Genomic DNA, 13,464 nt, shown 5'->3' on the forward strand with positions numbered 1-13,464 from the left:
TGTTTAAACAGGATTAAAATGAGTGTCCGTCAGTGAGCAGTGGTTTAACAGGTGTAAAATGAGTGCCCGGGGTTGAGCAGCATTTTAACATGCTGAAACTGTCTGCCCGTAGCTGAGCTGAGCATAATATGCATGGTAACAGCCAAACAATGCGTAAACCAGCGTGGCCCATTTGCACGGAGCTGTGCACTGCACCAACAAGCTAACTGATGGGCAACGTTGAGCAAGCTGTATCAAAACTGCCTTTACACAGACACACCTCCTAGCCTGTGTAGACAGTCATAAAATATAAAAAGCAATGGCCAGACTCAAACCCAGGATACCATGCACCATAGTAAAAGTACTGAACCACTAAGCCATGACAGCTGCACTTAGAAATGCAGTAATAGCATATATATAGGAATGAATAGAAAGAGGAGCATGACAAAGCAGGTCTTGTGAAGCTGATACAATTCCAAAATGGCCAATCACAGATAAGTGCGGGAAAAACGGCATATATAAGCCCCATAGGCGGGAATACACAGCATAACCAATTGTGGAACCGAATTGCAGCCAGGATGGCAGGTGTAGGAGAGGGTAGTTGCTTCCGAGCACAGAGGTGGGGCATTGAGGAGTCCAAATATATGGTTTGGCTCCTTGTCCATGATCATGAGACCCAACTCATGCAGGGCCAGGTCCTGTGTGGAGCATATAGGGCTGTGGCGTGGGACCAGTTGGCACATGATCTCACCAGTGCCACAGGAATACCAAGGACTGGTAAACAGGTCTGTCACCACCATGCGGACCTGAAGAGAAGGAAGCAGGACCAGCTGAACCATTGGATCCAGGAGGCCCGGCAAATGCCCAACGCCCAACTACTGAGTAAGTTACATGTAATTATTTATGTAAGAAATTAACCTAGCTGATATTATGGAGATGTGTATTCCAATATTACTTTATTTATATTACAGCTGCAGGTGTCCGTTCTGTGAACTGTAGAGCCTAAGGCGATAGGCTGGCACGGTTGCGCCACCAGGCAGGTCAGTAATCCTCTCCCTGTAACTGTAAATAAATATAAAAGTATGACAGTTTGCAAAAGAGTGCAGTGTAGTCACTTATTAATAAAATGTGCAAGTAACAGTGTAAGAGAGTTTGCAAGTATTGCTTGATTACAAAAGTGTGATGCAGCCTGTGATCCAAAAATAAAAAATGAAACAAGTCTGAAATAAAGATGTCCCACCTGTAATATAATAGTACATAACCTGCAGCAGGCTGAAAAGTACAGCTACAGAAGCTGAGTAAAACACATGTGTGAAATATATCCCTGTTTAAATTCTGAAACATGACATAAGTGAGACTGTTGGAAAGGATTGTTATAACTAAAAGTAAAACATGTCAATAAAGCCTAGAATTAAGTACCATCCTGAATTGTAAAAATAAAACAAGTGAGAGAGTGTGAGAAAGAGGTATGAATCCACCAATAAAGTAGTAATAACTCCTGAATAAAGTATACTGCAGTCAGTACAGAATGAAATGAATGTGACAGGCAGAACCAAATGGCAACATGTGTTGAAAAAAGTACTGAAGCCGGAATGTGTGTCCCAAAATCTGGATATGTTGCTCTCAGTTTGCAATATGCAGATAGTATGGTTGTATGAAATACCAAACATCCACAGTTGTCTATAGCCATATAAAGCAAATGTAGCAGGATGATGTAGCTGAATAGAGCCAGATATGAATGTGTATGAATAAATATGAAATGTATATTGATGTAGCAGTAACATTCCTATCACCAACCTGAATTAGTTATCACATAGGAAACTGTAGTCAGACCTGTAGTGTGTATATATCTGCAGCTAGTAGAAATGTACAGCATATGTATAGGTATTTGAAGATGTTAATAAAATATTTCTTCACCCTACCCTATAACCACAAATAATCCATTCCACATGACATGGGTACGTGCATTCACAATTAACACCCCTGGACATTTGTCCTGTTGGTTCATACATATTTGCATGTACGTTGATGCATGTGCCCTGTTCATACATCCAAACCTGATGGCCTGTTGCCATCAATCAATCCTGCATGTTGTTGGATTGTGTATTGCTGTTCAAATTATGCATGTGTTATGCTTGCTGTTTAATGGCTTAAATGTATGGGTGTTTGGTTAATGGGAATACTAATGCAAGATGTTACAACTAATTGTGAATGGTATTGTATGTTACTAACCCAAACTGTTATAACATAATGCAAAACATAGGACGACAGGGAAGGCGGGTTCCAGCGGACCCACCTCTCCCACCTCAGCTGGCGAGTGCACCTGGCAGTAGTGCCCAGGCCGGACCCTCCTCTGATGGCCCTGTGCCACCTGCGGGTGGAAGCGCTGCAGGGGATGGGGCTCATCCCCCCTCTGCAAGTGTGGAAAGAGGAGAACATCCAGTCAACCTCTGTAGTGTCCAGACTGTGGTACGTAGGGAGATCCGGCACGCTGTGCTTGGGCCCCTATGCCAGCTTGAGGCATGGGTGGCACAACACATGGGTGTGCCTGCTGCCCGGCCTACACAGCCCCCAGCACAGCCCTGTCCTGGGCAGTGAAGGCACAGTGGCAACTGCCCATGGGTGGGGATCTCAGTTCCACTGTTGTCATCTGTGGGCTCATGGGCTCGAGATATCCAAACATCTGTCCCCGTCAATTGTGTAACCCCCCCCACATGTGTCATACACCACCCCTGTATGCGCCTTGTTTGTCTTGTCTGTTAACCTCCCCTACCTACCTCCCCAGCTATACCGACTTCCTGTACCTGACATACCACTCTCACCTGAAAAAAAAAAAAAGGCACTCTGTACCCACAAAAAAATTACACCCCATACATAGCTGCCCATTTTGCACACATGTCTGCTGGACATGTAAACTGGCAATTACAATTGGCTGTACAACAAAAATTATTGTTGTCCTCACACCTCTCTCAGGGGTGGAAGGTTTCAAATTTCACACCAAATTACAAACATATGCACAGCTGTTGCTGACGAAGAAATGGGCAGCTATGGGCCTTTCCTATATCCCTCCTGCAAAACCCGAGCTTGTTTTCCTACTGTCCTACCCTCTTTGTGCCCCCTTTTTCACCACTTTCCTATCTCCCCATTTTCTTTTCTTTAAAAGAAAATAGCGTGGGTGTGCGCGAGAGTAAGCACTTTTAAGCAGTAGTAAGCGGGTGTGTGCGAAGCTAAGCGGCAGTGCGCATGCGTGACCTCCACGCAAACCAGCGCTAACCCACTTACAACTGCTTAAAAGTGCCTTAGTCACTCTGAATGACAAGGCCTGTAGTTTTCTCAGCAGCAAAATAAAATACCTCCCTCAGTCTTGAACCCAGGACCTTGGAAACACTAGTCTGCATGACTTACCACTAAGCCATGACTGCTATAGAACAACATTGTGCTGAAAGAAATATATCATAAAATAGTAGGAATTAATGTAAAGGGAATATAGCAAGTCTAGTACACAAAGCATGTCATGTATATTTACTGTCAAATCTAGTGGATTTGTAAAATAGTACCGTGTGCTGGGAAACAGTCATGCTAGTTGGTAGCTACTAGGTAATAATGTCACAGTAGCATTTGGCAAGCCACACACATACTCAGAGCAGGATAAACACTGCCATAGTTGAATAGTTAAGAGATCAGACATAGCAACTGTGACTGAGTTACAGGGATGTCCCTGATGTGAAAGCAAATGTCAACTGTGCCCCACTGACACCCTGTCAAATGTACTAACAGTAGGCAGAAAGGTGTAACTACACATGCAATGGTAACTATGACTGACTGAAGGTATGCACCACCTGCACGTCACAAATGGTGTACTAATACATAGGCTTGAAATAACCCACATTCACAACTGCAGAATATCAGAATATGTCAGTGGAGTAACCCACTGCTATGTATCATTCCATGAGGCTGATAAAAGATGCACTGGAGAGTATCTGAGGCCTGCTCAGCAGCATGATCAAATACCCCTGTAAGTGTCAAGGCCCACACCATGGCCAGACCACACTGCATGCAGTAACACCCTACCACAACAAAAACATAGGGAATTGCTGCCCAAACAGATGTAGCAAGCATTACAAGCTGTGAATGTAAATGGAAAATAGGAAATCCATAGCAACACATTACAGGAAAAACACCTAGCAGGCATACAAGGAGTGAATGTAAAGGCCAAATATTGAAGCCATAGCAACAGATTGCAAGAGCCACTGCTATATACCAGTTACACCACAATCCCCACAGCAATGCACACACACCCATATACACAGTATTACTAGTCGTAGGTGTCAGTTTACATACACACGGAGAAGAGGACACTGGAGGAAGGAATACTCAGCTTGCAGAACAACATGCATTGCAGTGTCTACAACACAGCCTGAAATATGAGAGACATTTCAACCTTTACACTCACAGAACAGTGTCCACAGCAAACCAGCATGGTCCCCACCCTGATAATCTGAAAGGGCTACGCCTACCTAACAGACCTTTTTATAGCACAGTCCTGTAATCACAGTGAGAACTGCAATCACTGCACAACAGGCTGCATGCAATTAGTAAATGCTGGCTAACAATTGGCGCAGAGGCCATCACATGGACATGTGCAGATACCTACAAAAGCATCCTGTACTCCCAGTCCACACATGCAATACTTTCATTGCACCCACTGGAGGTAGAGAGAGGGAGAGAGAGAGAGAGAAAAGAAAGAAAGAAAGAAAGAAAGAAAGAAAGAGAAAAAAAAATACCTGTAACAACAAAACAAAGAGGGTGACAGCAGGCCAAGTAACTGCAAGCCTACACAAACAGCTGCAACAAACACAGGTAATGTAAAGTACTACTATAATACTCTACATACTGTGAACCCTCCAGATGTGTTATTGGTCTGTATCTATGTATATGAGGATGTGCATAGGGATGGGGACATACTGAAACTGTCACTGAAGGATCCACATACATATGTATGTGATGGTAGCTATGTGCACATAGCAATGTAGGTTGTAGTGCACTGTACAAGTAGGTTGTACAGTAATGGATGTTCAGCAGTACGTTACTGTGTGTATACATATGTGGAACTAAAAAGGAGTATATATATATATATATATATATATATATATATATATAAAACATGTGTATACGTATGTATAAGGAGATATGTATATATATATATATATATATATATATATATATATATGTATATATGCATATGTGTATACAGAGATAGAGAGGGATGTAGAAATACATAGACATATATAGTTTCATAGTGTCATAGTTTAGTACTAGGCTATCTGCAGACAGTGTATAGAATAGATTTAGAAACTTGCGCCTCTGTATAGTAGTGACACAGTGAAGACCCCCCCCCCTACATAATAGCATTAGTTTACTGTGCCTCTGTCTAATAGTGACACAGATATGACCCCTGCTGTAAACCTATGATCTCCCATCCACTTGTCAAGAATGCACATGAAGAGTGTCAGTGAGGGTCTCTGCCTAACATGAACTGGGATCCTGTTCCACAGTATGGGAAGCCTCTTAGTGATGGATTTTTCCCTACAGTATGTCCTATTCATATGTGTGCTGAGGTTTAAATCCGTAGCTGTTGTGGGTCTGATGGATTTGGATTGTATGAGGTGGAACATGTCCATTAATACCTGATTGGACATGGCCTACTACATCAGGCACAGATCACCCCTACATAGGCAGTATGCCATGGAATAGAGCACGAGTTACGTTAGTCTGGCAGCATATGACAGTTGTTGCAGACCCTTGATCCTCCTGGTGATGTACTTATGGGGTCCCCCTAGCTGTTGCAAGTGCCAGGTGAAGTACATACCAAATGGGGCATAGTACACAGTCATGGGCCTGATAAGGGAGGAGTATAGGTGTAAAATGACCCCTTTTGATCTGGATGTGAATCCCTTCATGATAAGGTGGGCAAGGTAGGAAGTCTATCCAACCACTTTGGCAATGTGGGTGTCAAATGAGAGGTCAGCATTGATCAGTGTCACCAGGTCTCCAATTACATTGTCTGTACTTAGTGGGTTACTGTCTATGTGATAATATGTGGGTACCTTGTCCGTCCAAAAGGGTATGAGTATACATTACGTGGCATGCAGTGTAAGGCCATGACTCCAGCACCAGTTGTTGGTGTCCGTGAGGCCTGTCAGTAGGATGTATGTCTCAGCTGGTGTATTGACTATGACGCCTAGTATGCAGTCATCTTTGAACATTGTCAGCCACTACCCTCCCATGTCTGCTTCCACATCTGAGAATTATATGCCGAACATGAGCGGTCCCAGGACAGAGCCCTGTGGGACATCACATGTGACTAGCTCTGAGTCTGACATGGCACCAGTGAGTATGACTGTAGGATTTCTATCCATTAGCCGGTTTGCAACCCATCTTGTGACATATGGATTTACATTTCAGCTGTTGATCATGTCTATGATGCCAGAGTGCGGTATTGTGTCGAAAGCCGTAGGCAAGTCCAGGTAGGCTGTATGGACCGCTGTGCCCTTGTCAATGGCTCTAGTGACTGATTTGAAAAGGTCAACCAGGTTCATAAGGCAGGATCTTCCCTCTACAAAGCCAAATCGGGTGGGATCAAGTGTCTAAGTCCCCAATGTCTCTGTGTATGGGTACCATAATGATCCTTTCCATAGCATTGCAGACCAGGCTGGTTAAGCTTATGGTGCGGTAGTTACCAGGGTCTGCAGAGGTGCCTCCTGTGTGGAGTGGGACTACTGTTGCTGTATGCCAGTGTCCAGGTACATATGCTGTAGTAAGGCTATGGCTGAATAGCATTTAATGTGCATGTGTAGCTCCTCTTGCAGTTCATGTAGCATGCAACCTGCAATACCATTGGGTCCCATTGATGCTGTGTTTACAGCTTTGCTGAGGGTGGTTCCCAGCTGGACATCTGAGATGACAGGGAGGTTACAGTCAGCTGGGATAAGTAATTCCACATGTGTGGGTGAGGGAAGGGAGAAATCTGCACTGAACCTGTCTGCCAGAATGTTGGCATTATCTGTGTGTTCAGTGTAGCGCTTGTCACTGTGAACTAACTGTGAACACAACTGAGGGTTCCCACCCAGGTGTGTAACATAGCAGAAGTAGGCCTTATGGTTATCTGTAGTGACCATAGTGATGTCCCTCTCATTGTTGGCCTTGCATGTTTGTACGACAAAACGTATCTTTCTACTATTGCTGATCACAGATGCCATAGCTCTATGGAAGTATGCTCTGTCGTGCAGTAGCTACCTTCTGTTGTTATACAATTTGTTCAATGCTGGGGTCCACCAGACAGGATGCCTGCCCTTGGTGGAGAGGGTCATGGTTTCATTTGTGATTGCATGATCCATGCATTCTTGGAGATGTCCGTAGAAAGCATATGTGAAGGTGTCTGCATTGTGAGAAGTGGTTTACACTGGCCCAGTGGGCATTAAGGATACCAACTCAGTTATAAGAAGTGTAAAGTCGGCATGTGAGAGGTTTCCCACTGTAGTCTTTTGTGTTGTGGGGGATGTGGGATATGTATATCAAGGGGGATTAGTCTGTGGTCAAATGTGACTAGTGAGGGGTATACTTCCAGTGTGTAGCACATTGTCCCCATGTTTGTGATGATTAGGTCTAGTATATTATCTCCTGTTGTGGGAGAGGTGACTAGCTGTTCCATTGCATTTGACTTAGTGAATTCTGGGAACCTTTGGGCTAGGGTGTTTGGGGTAGAATAATGCACCCAGTGTATGTTAGGGTAGTTGTAGTATCCCAATATGATGGTGTGTGGTGGGACATTCATATCCTCCAATGACTACAGGAAGGCTGACTGTGGTCCCTGAGATTGGGAGGATGGTCTGTAACATGCTACCAGTTGTATAGCAGGTTTGCTTACAGTTATCTGCACCTAGATGGTCTGTGATGCTTCATGTGTTGCCACTAAACTGGAGGTGTGTGTGTCCTTCATGAATATGGACACACCCCCTCCCTTTTTGTTTTGTCCCGAGTCCTGGGGCCAAAAAGCATGATACGGGGTATAGCCTGGTACTGCTGGTGTGCTGTCAGGAGCCTTGAACCAGGTTCTCACTTACTGCACAGACATCGAGACTGGTAGAATATGTACATACTCTATATGTAATACACACATACATATATAGATATCTGTAGAGACATATACATATACAGATAGATCTGACTGACAACAGATATGTCTGTATATGACTATCTATCTCTCTCTGTCCCACCCCCTCACACTCTCACTCTCCCTGTGTCTCTCTCTCACTCTCTCCCCCTCTCTCCCCACATCTATATTTATATATCTACATCTATATATACATATTTTATATACATATATACAAACATATATATATATATATATATATATATATATATATATATATATATATATATATATATATATCTATATACAGATATAAATATATCAATATATATATATATATATATATATATATATATATATATATATATATATATATATATAGACTGTGTGAGGCACATGTGTGCAGATGTCTTGCAACAGGTGCCTGGTGTCAAAGGCATGGAGTGAACACCAGTGTGGATACTGGAGTACCATACCACATTCAAAAACACTGACACCAGTAACCACCACATATGTACATGTCTGCCCACCACTGCATGTGTCAGGGGGGAAAAGGGGGCAACAAGTGTACAATAGGCTCCACATTGATATACACAGTGGCACACTAGTCCTGTAATACCTGTACATGGAATGTGTCAGCAGACATGGTGTGTCAGCTATGGACATGTAGGTCACTGTACCCCTCCACACCCCACAATATCCTACACGGTATGTACCTCCCATGACAGCTACAGATATGGAGAAGGACACAGACATATGCAAGTAACTGTGTCAATGCACTCAAACACCACAGAGCACACACAGACTACCAACATAGAGGTTAGCACTGCTGGATATACATAGTTTGGTCACACCCATGACAGTTGTCTAACAACCATGGTAACACCTCCAACATCCACAAAACAAATTACCTATGTCTGTCATCCTTGTCAGTGCAGTATAGAGCACATGGTGGAGGTACAGGACCCTACACACAGATATGACATACCCTGTAGTAGACCACACAGAATTAAGAAGCAAGGCTCCCCATGAGTAGATATCAGACATACCCCTGCTGAATGTTATGCAGGTAGGTAATATACAAAAAACACAATTCCTCCACTCCTTCACAGTTCAAGTATATAAGATATACAAATAAGGAACACCAACTGCTGTACGTTGAAATTTTTTAATTCTGGTACCTCGGCCTTCGCCTTCTCCTGGAATACAATTTGCATAACACACACCACCCATTTTTAAACAACATTTTGATTGAATTATTGATGCACCATCCCCTAATTATACAATTAGGCTCACTATATACTATTTTAACAACACTTGTTTGGCATCTTTCCCCCACTACATAAAAATGTGCATGATATTAGCAGGAAAAATAAATAACAATCAATGCATAAATACTAGAATATAAACAGTATTTTAAACAGTATTTTTTTAAATTCTTCCTTTCTACCTTATTTAAACTTTAATTAATGTATACATAAATACAAATACTGTTATATAAAAAATACATATTATTGATTTCATTTGACCCTTGCATACAGTTCATTGTTAACAAATTATTAACAAACACTTCCTATGTCCAATTATTCCCTGTTTTTGAGAAATATGTGGAAAATACATTACACCTCCATATTCATTCCATTAGGAAACAATGTTTTTAGATTGAGAATAAACCTAGATTCCATCAAAAGTAATTTTTCCCGGAAAATAGCTTCATTACCATATGCATTTTGTGAAGGTGAGAATTACAATGTTGTAAATATTTCAGATTTATTTATCACAGAGAGTGCCAGACAAGTTTTATTTAAAGGCACCAAATTTGTACCTGTTTGTTTTCCATCTTTAGCTGATTTATCTTTGGAAATTAAGCAATTTTGTAGAAAACTGTATTTAAAGGAATTTTTTGGATTTCAAACTTTGTTTGATAATAGATACAATGATAGTTCTAACAAAAATGTTCCATTGTCTGATAATGTTAATAATGGCAGAGAAAATGTAGTGAACGTAGAACTTTTTGATGAGTCCTTATTGAACCTACCATTGCATGAAAATGATTTGGTGGATATTTATGAACAGGATGAAGTGGGTGATGTTGGGGGGGGGTTCGTCTTCAACACTGGTTATGGAAGACTAGCAGTTCCCAATTTACCTTGCAAAAGTGAATTTATGCCACCCAGAAAGAACATGGTTATTAATATTTTTGAGAAAACATTATTAAGAACCTTAGAAGAAGAATATGTAAAGTTTTGTGGCAAAAAGAAAAATTATAACTTGAAGAAAGATGAGTGGAAAGCTTTATGTGATTTAAAGGACATGAATAATAAGTATGTATTCACTCAAGCAGATAAGGGGGGGAACTGGGTAGTTCTTTCCAGGGACAAGTACAATTCCATGGCTCTGGAGCTATTAAAGGACTCCAATACTTATTTGGAATTACCCTTAAATCCAATGAAAGAATATAATATATTATTGTTGGAATTATTGGAAAGGGGTGAAAGGCTTGGCTTTTTATCTTCACGGGATGTTAGAAAGTTGCATGTCAAAAATCCCAGAGTGGCTAAATTCTTTACTATCCCAAAAATACACAAAAACTTCAGGAATCCACCTGGACGTCCCATAGTTTCAGGGAAGGGAAGTTACTTACAGAATATAGGAATATTTTTGGATTCCTTATTAAAGGGTCATTTAGAAAGGGTACAATCCCATGTTAAAAACAGTGACGAGGTGTGTTCCAAGGTCAGTAATATAGCATGGGGCAAAGATTTCTACTGGGCGAGTGTAGACGTCAAGTCTTTATACACTAGCATCAACAGGGTTCACGGTCTAAAAGCAGTGGAAAAAATGTTAGGGGATGGACCTAGAACATTTTTTATCATTAGTTTGTTGGACTTCTGTCTCACGCACAATTGCTTCGAGTTTGAGGGTAAGCATTTTTTGCAAAAAGAGGGTACAGCAATGGGGGCGGCATTTGCGCCCTCATATGCTATTTTATTTATGGCCCATTTTGAGAACAGTCATATTTATCCCTCTCAATTTTATAGAAGCAAGGTAGTTAAATATGTGAGGTTTATTGATGACCTCCTATTTTTGTGCAGAGGTGTACCCGAGGAATTTGGCAACTTTGTTTCGGAAATGAAGCAAAACCTCTGGGGTTTGGATTTTACTTACATCATAGGGGGCAGAAGTATCCATTACTTGGATGTAGAAATTTATGTTTGCCCTGGCGATAAAATACAGTATAAACCTTATCATAAGAAGACTGCAGCTGAAAATTTTCTTCACGCCTCCAGTATGCATAGTGACTCTTTGATAAGTTCTTTGCCTTTAGGTGAATTTAAGAGAACAGGTAGGCATATTTCAGAGAAAAATCTGATTCCTGAAGAATTTAATAAGGTTGAAGGAAAGTTGATAGAGAGGGGATACTCTGTAATGAGTGTCAGGAAAGCTAGAAGGAGGGTAGAGAATGAGTTAGGTCTCATAAAAAGGTCTGGCAATAGGGTTAGATTTCGAGGTTTGGGGCACTCTGGGATTGTTGGAACTGATGTTGAAAATGATGGTGGTAATAATGGGTCAAGTGAAAAAATATTTTTTGTTACCAGATTTTCCCATTTTTCCAAAATATTGAAGGAACTAGTGGATAGATTTCGGCCCATTATTTATGAAGACGAGAGAATAGGAAAACTTTTTCCGTCAAGGGTGACCTTTTCATTCAAGAGATATTTTAATCTCAGGGAAATTTTGAATTTCAGAAAAAAAGGTAGTTTGGGTGAAGGTAATAGAAAAGGAACATTCAGGTGCGGAAAATGTAAGGTGTGCAAGTGGGTTAGGAATTTGGATGGTCTCAAAATTAATGAGGTCAGATACAATGCCACTGAATTTTATGATTGCAATTCAACTGGGGTTGTGTATATCATAGGATGTGGCTGTGAGAAACAAGTTTGGTACATAGGACAAACCACCAGGAGGGTCAAATTAAGGATTTTAGAACATCTAGGAGATATAAGGCATAGGAGATTAGAGAGTCCAGTAGGAAAACATTTTTGTGATAATCATGGGGGGGTTCCAGATGGTTTTGTATTCAGTGTTTTGGGCAGACCCAATGCATATGGTAATGAAGCTATTTTCCGGGAAAAATTACTTTTGATGGAATCTAGGTTTATTCTCAATCTAAAAACATTGTTTCCTAATGGAATGAATATGGAGGTGTAATGTATTTTCCACATATTTCTCAAAAACAGGGAATAATTGGACATAGGAAGTGTTTGTTAATAATTTGTTAACAATGAACTGTATGCAAGGGTCAAATGAAATCAATAATATGTATTTTTTATATAACAGTATTTGTATTTATGTATACATTAATTAAAGTTTAAATAAGGTAGAAAGGAAGAATTTAAAAAAATACTGTTTAAAATACTGTTTATATTCTAGTATTTATGCATTGATTGTTATTTATTTTTCCTGCTAATATCATGCACATTTTTATGTAGTGGGGGAAAGATGCCAAACAAGTGTTGTTAAAATAGTATATAGTGAGCCTAATTGTATAATTAGGGGATGGTGCATCAATAATTCAATCAAAATGTTGTTTAAAAATGGGTGGTGTTTGGTAAGCAAATTGTATTCCAGGAGAAGGCGAAGGCCAAGGTACCAGAATTAAAAAATTTCAACGTACAGCAGTTGGTGTTCCTTATTTGTATATCTTATATGCAGGTAGGTAATATGCCATATGAGTCACCCTGTGTAACTGTTTGTAAGGAGCAGGTATGATCATAACACATGTGTCACAAGGGGCAGGGTAGCATAACAGTATGCTGCTGTAGGCCCAGGGCCAAATGCACACTACCTACCTAAGACACAATGCACACCCATGAACACATTGCAAATGGAATATGTGAGGTGGAATGAGTGTGCTAGTGACTGGGTGCATGTTGTGTACTGGTGTGATTGCTCACCATGACTGTCTGTCTGTCATGGTAGTGTGTGTCCTTGGTGTGAGGCTAGAGACAGGTGTGTGAGGTATTGTGATCAACACATACTACATTGCCATATGTTGTGCTGTGTTACCCTGTATGTCACTGTGGTGTAGGTAAGGTTATGGCAAGTAAGAGTAGTGTGCATTACCAGTGAAATATGTAACATGCATTGTGTGCAGTGCATGGGCTGATAATGTTCCCCATATAGTACCTTGATACAAACCCCCAGTGTGAGGTTATGTATTGTACCTGAAACAGTGTGTTGACTGCTGCAGTATACTAGTCTGTCGTATGGAGTGTGCCAGGTACTGTTGCACAGTTGTTGGATGAGCACTGATATCTGGTCATTTACATATG

This window comes from Protopterus annectens, chromosome 5.part0 (genome assembly GCF_019279795.1).
Source record: "Protopterus annectens isolate FY-2018-M chromosome 5.part0, PAN1.0, whole genome shotgun sequence".
NCBI classification, from domain to species: domain Eukaryota; kingdom Metazoa; phylum Chordata; order Ceratodontiformes; family Protopteridae; genus Protopterus; species Protopterus annectens.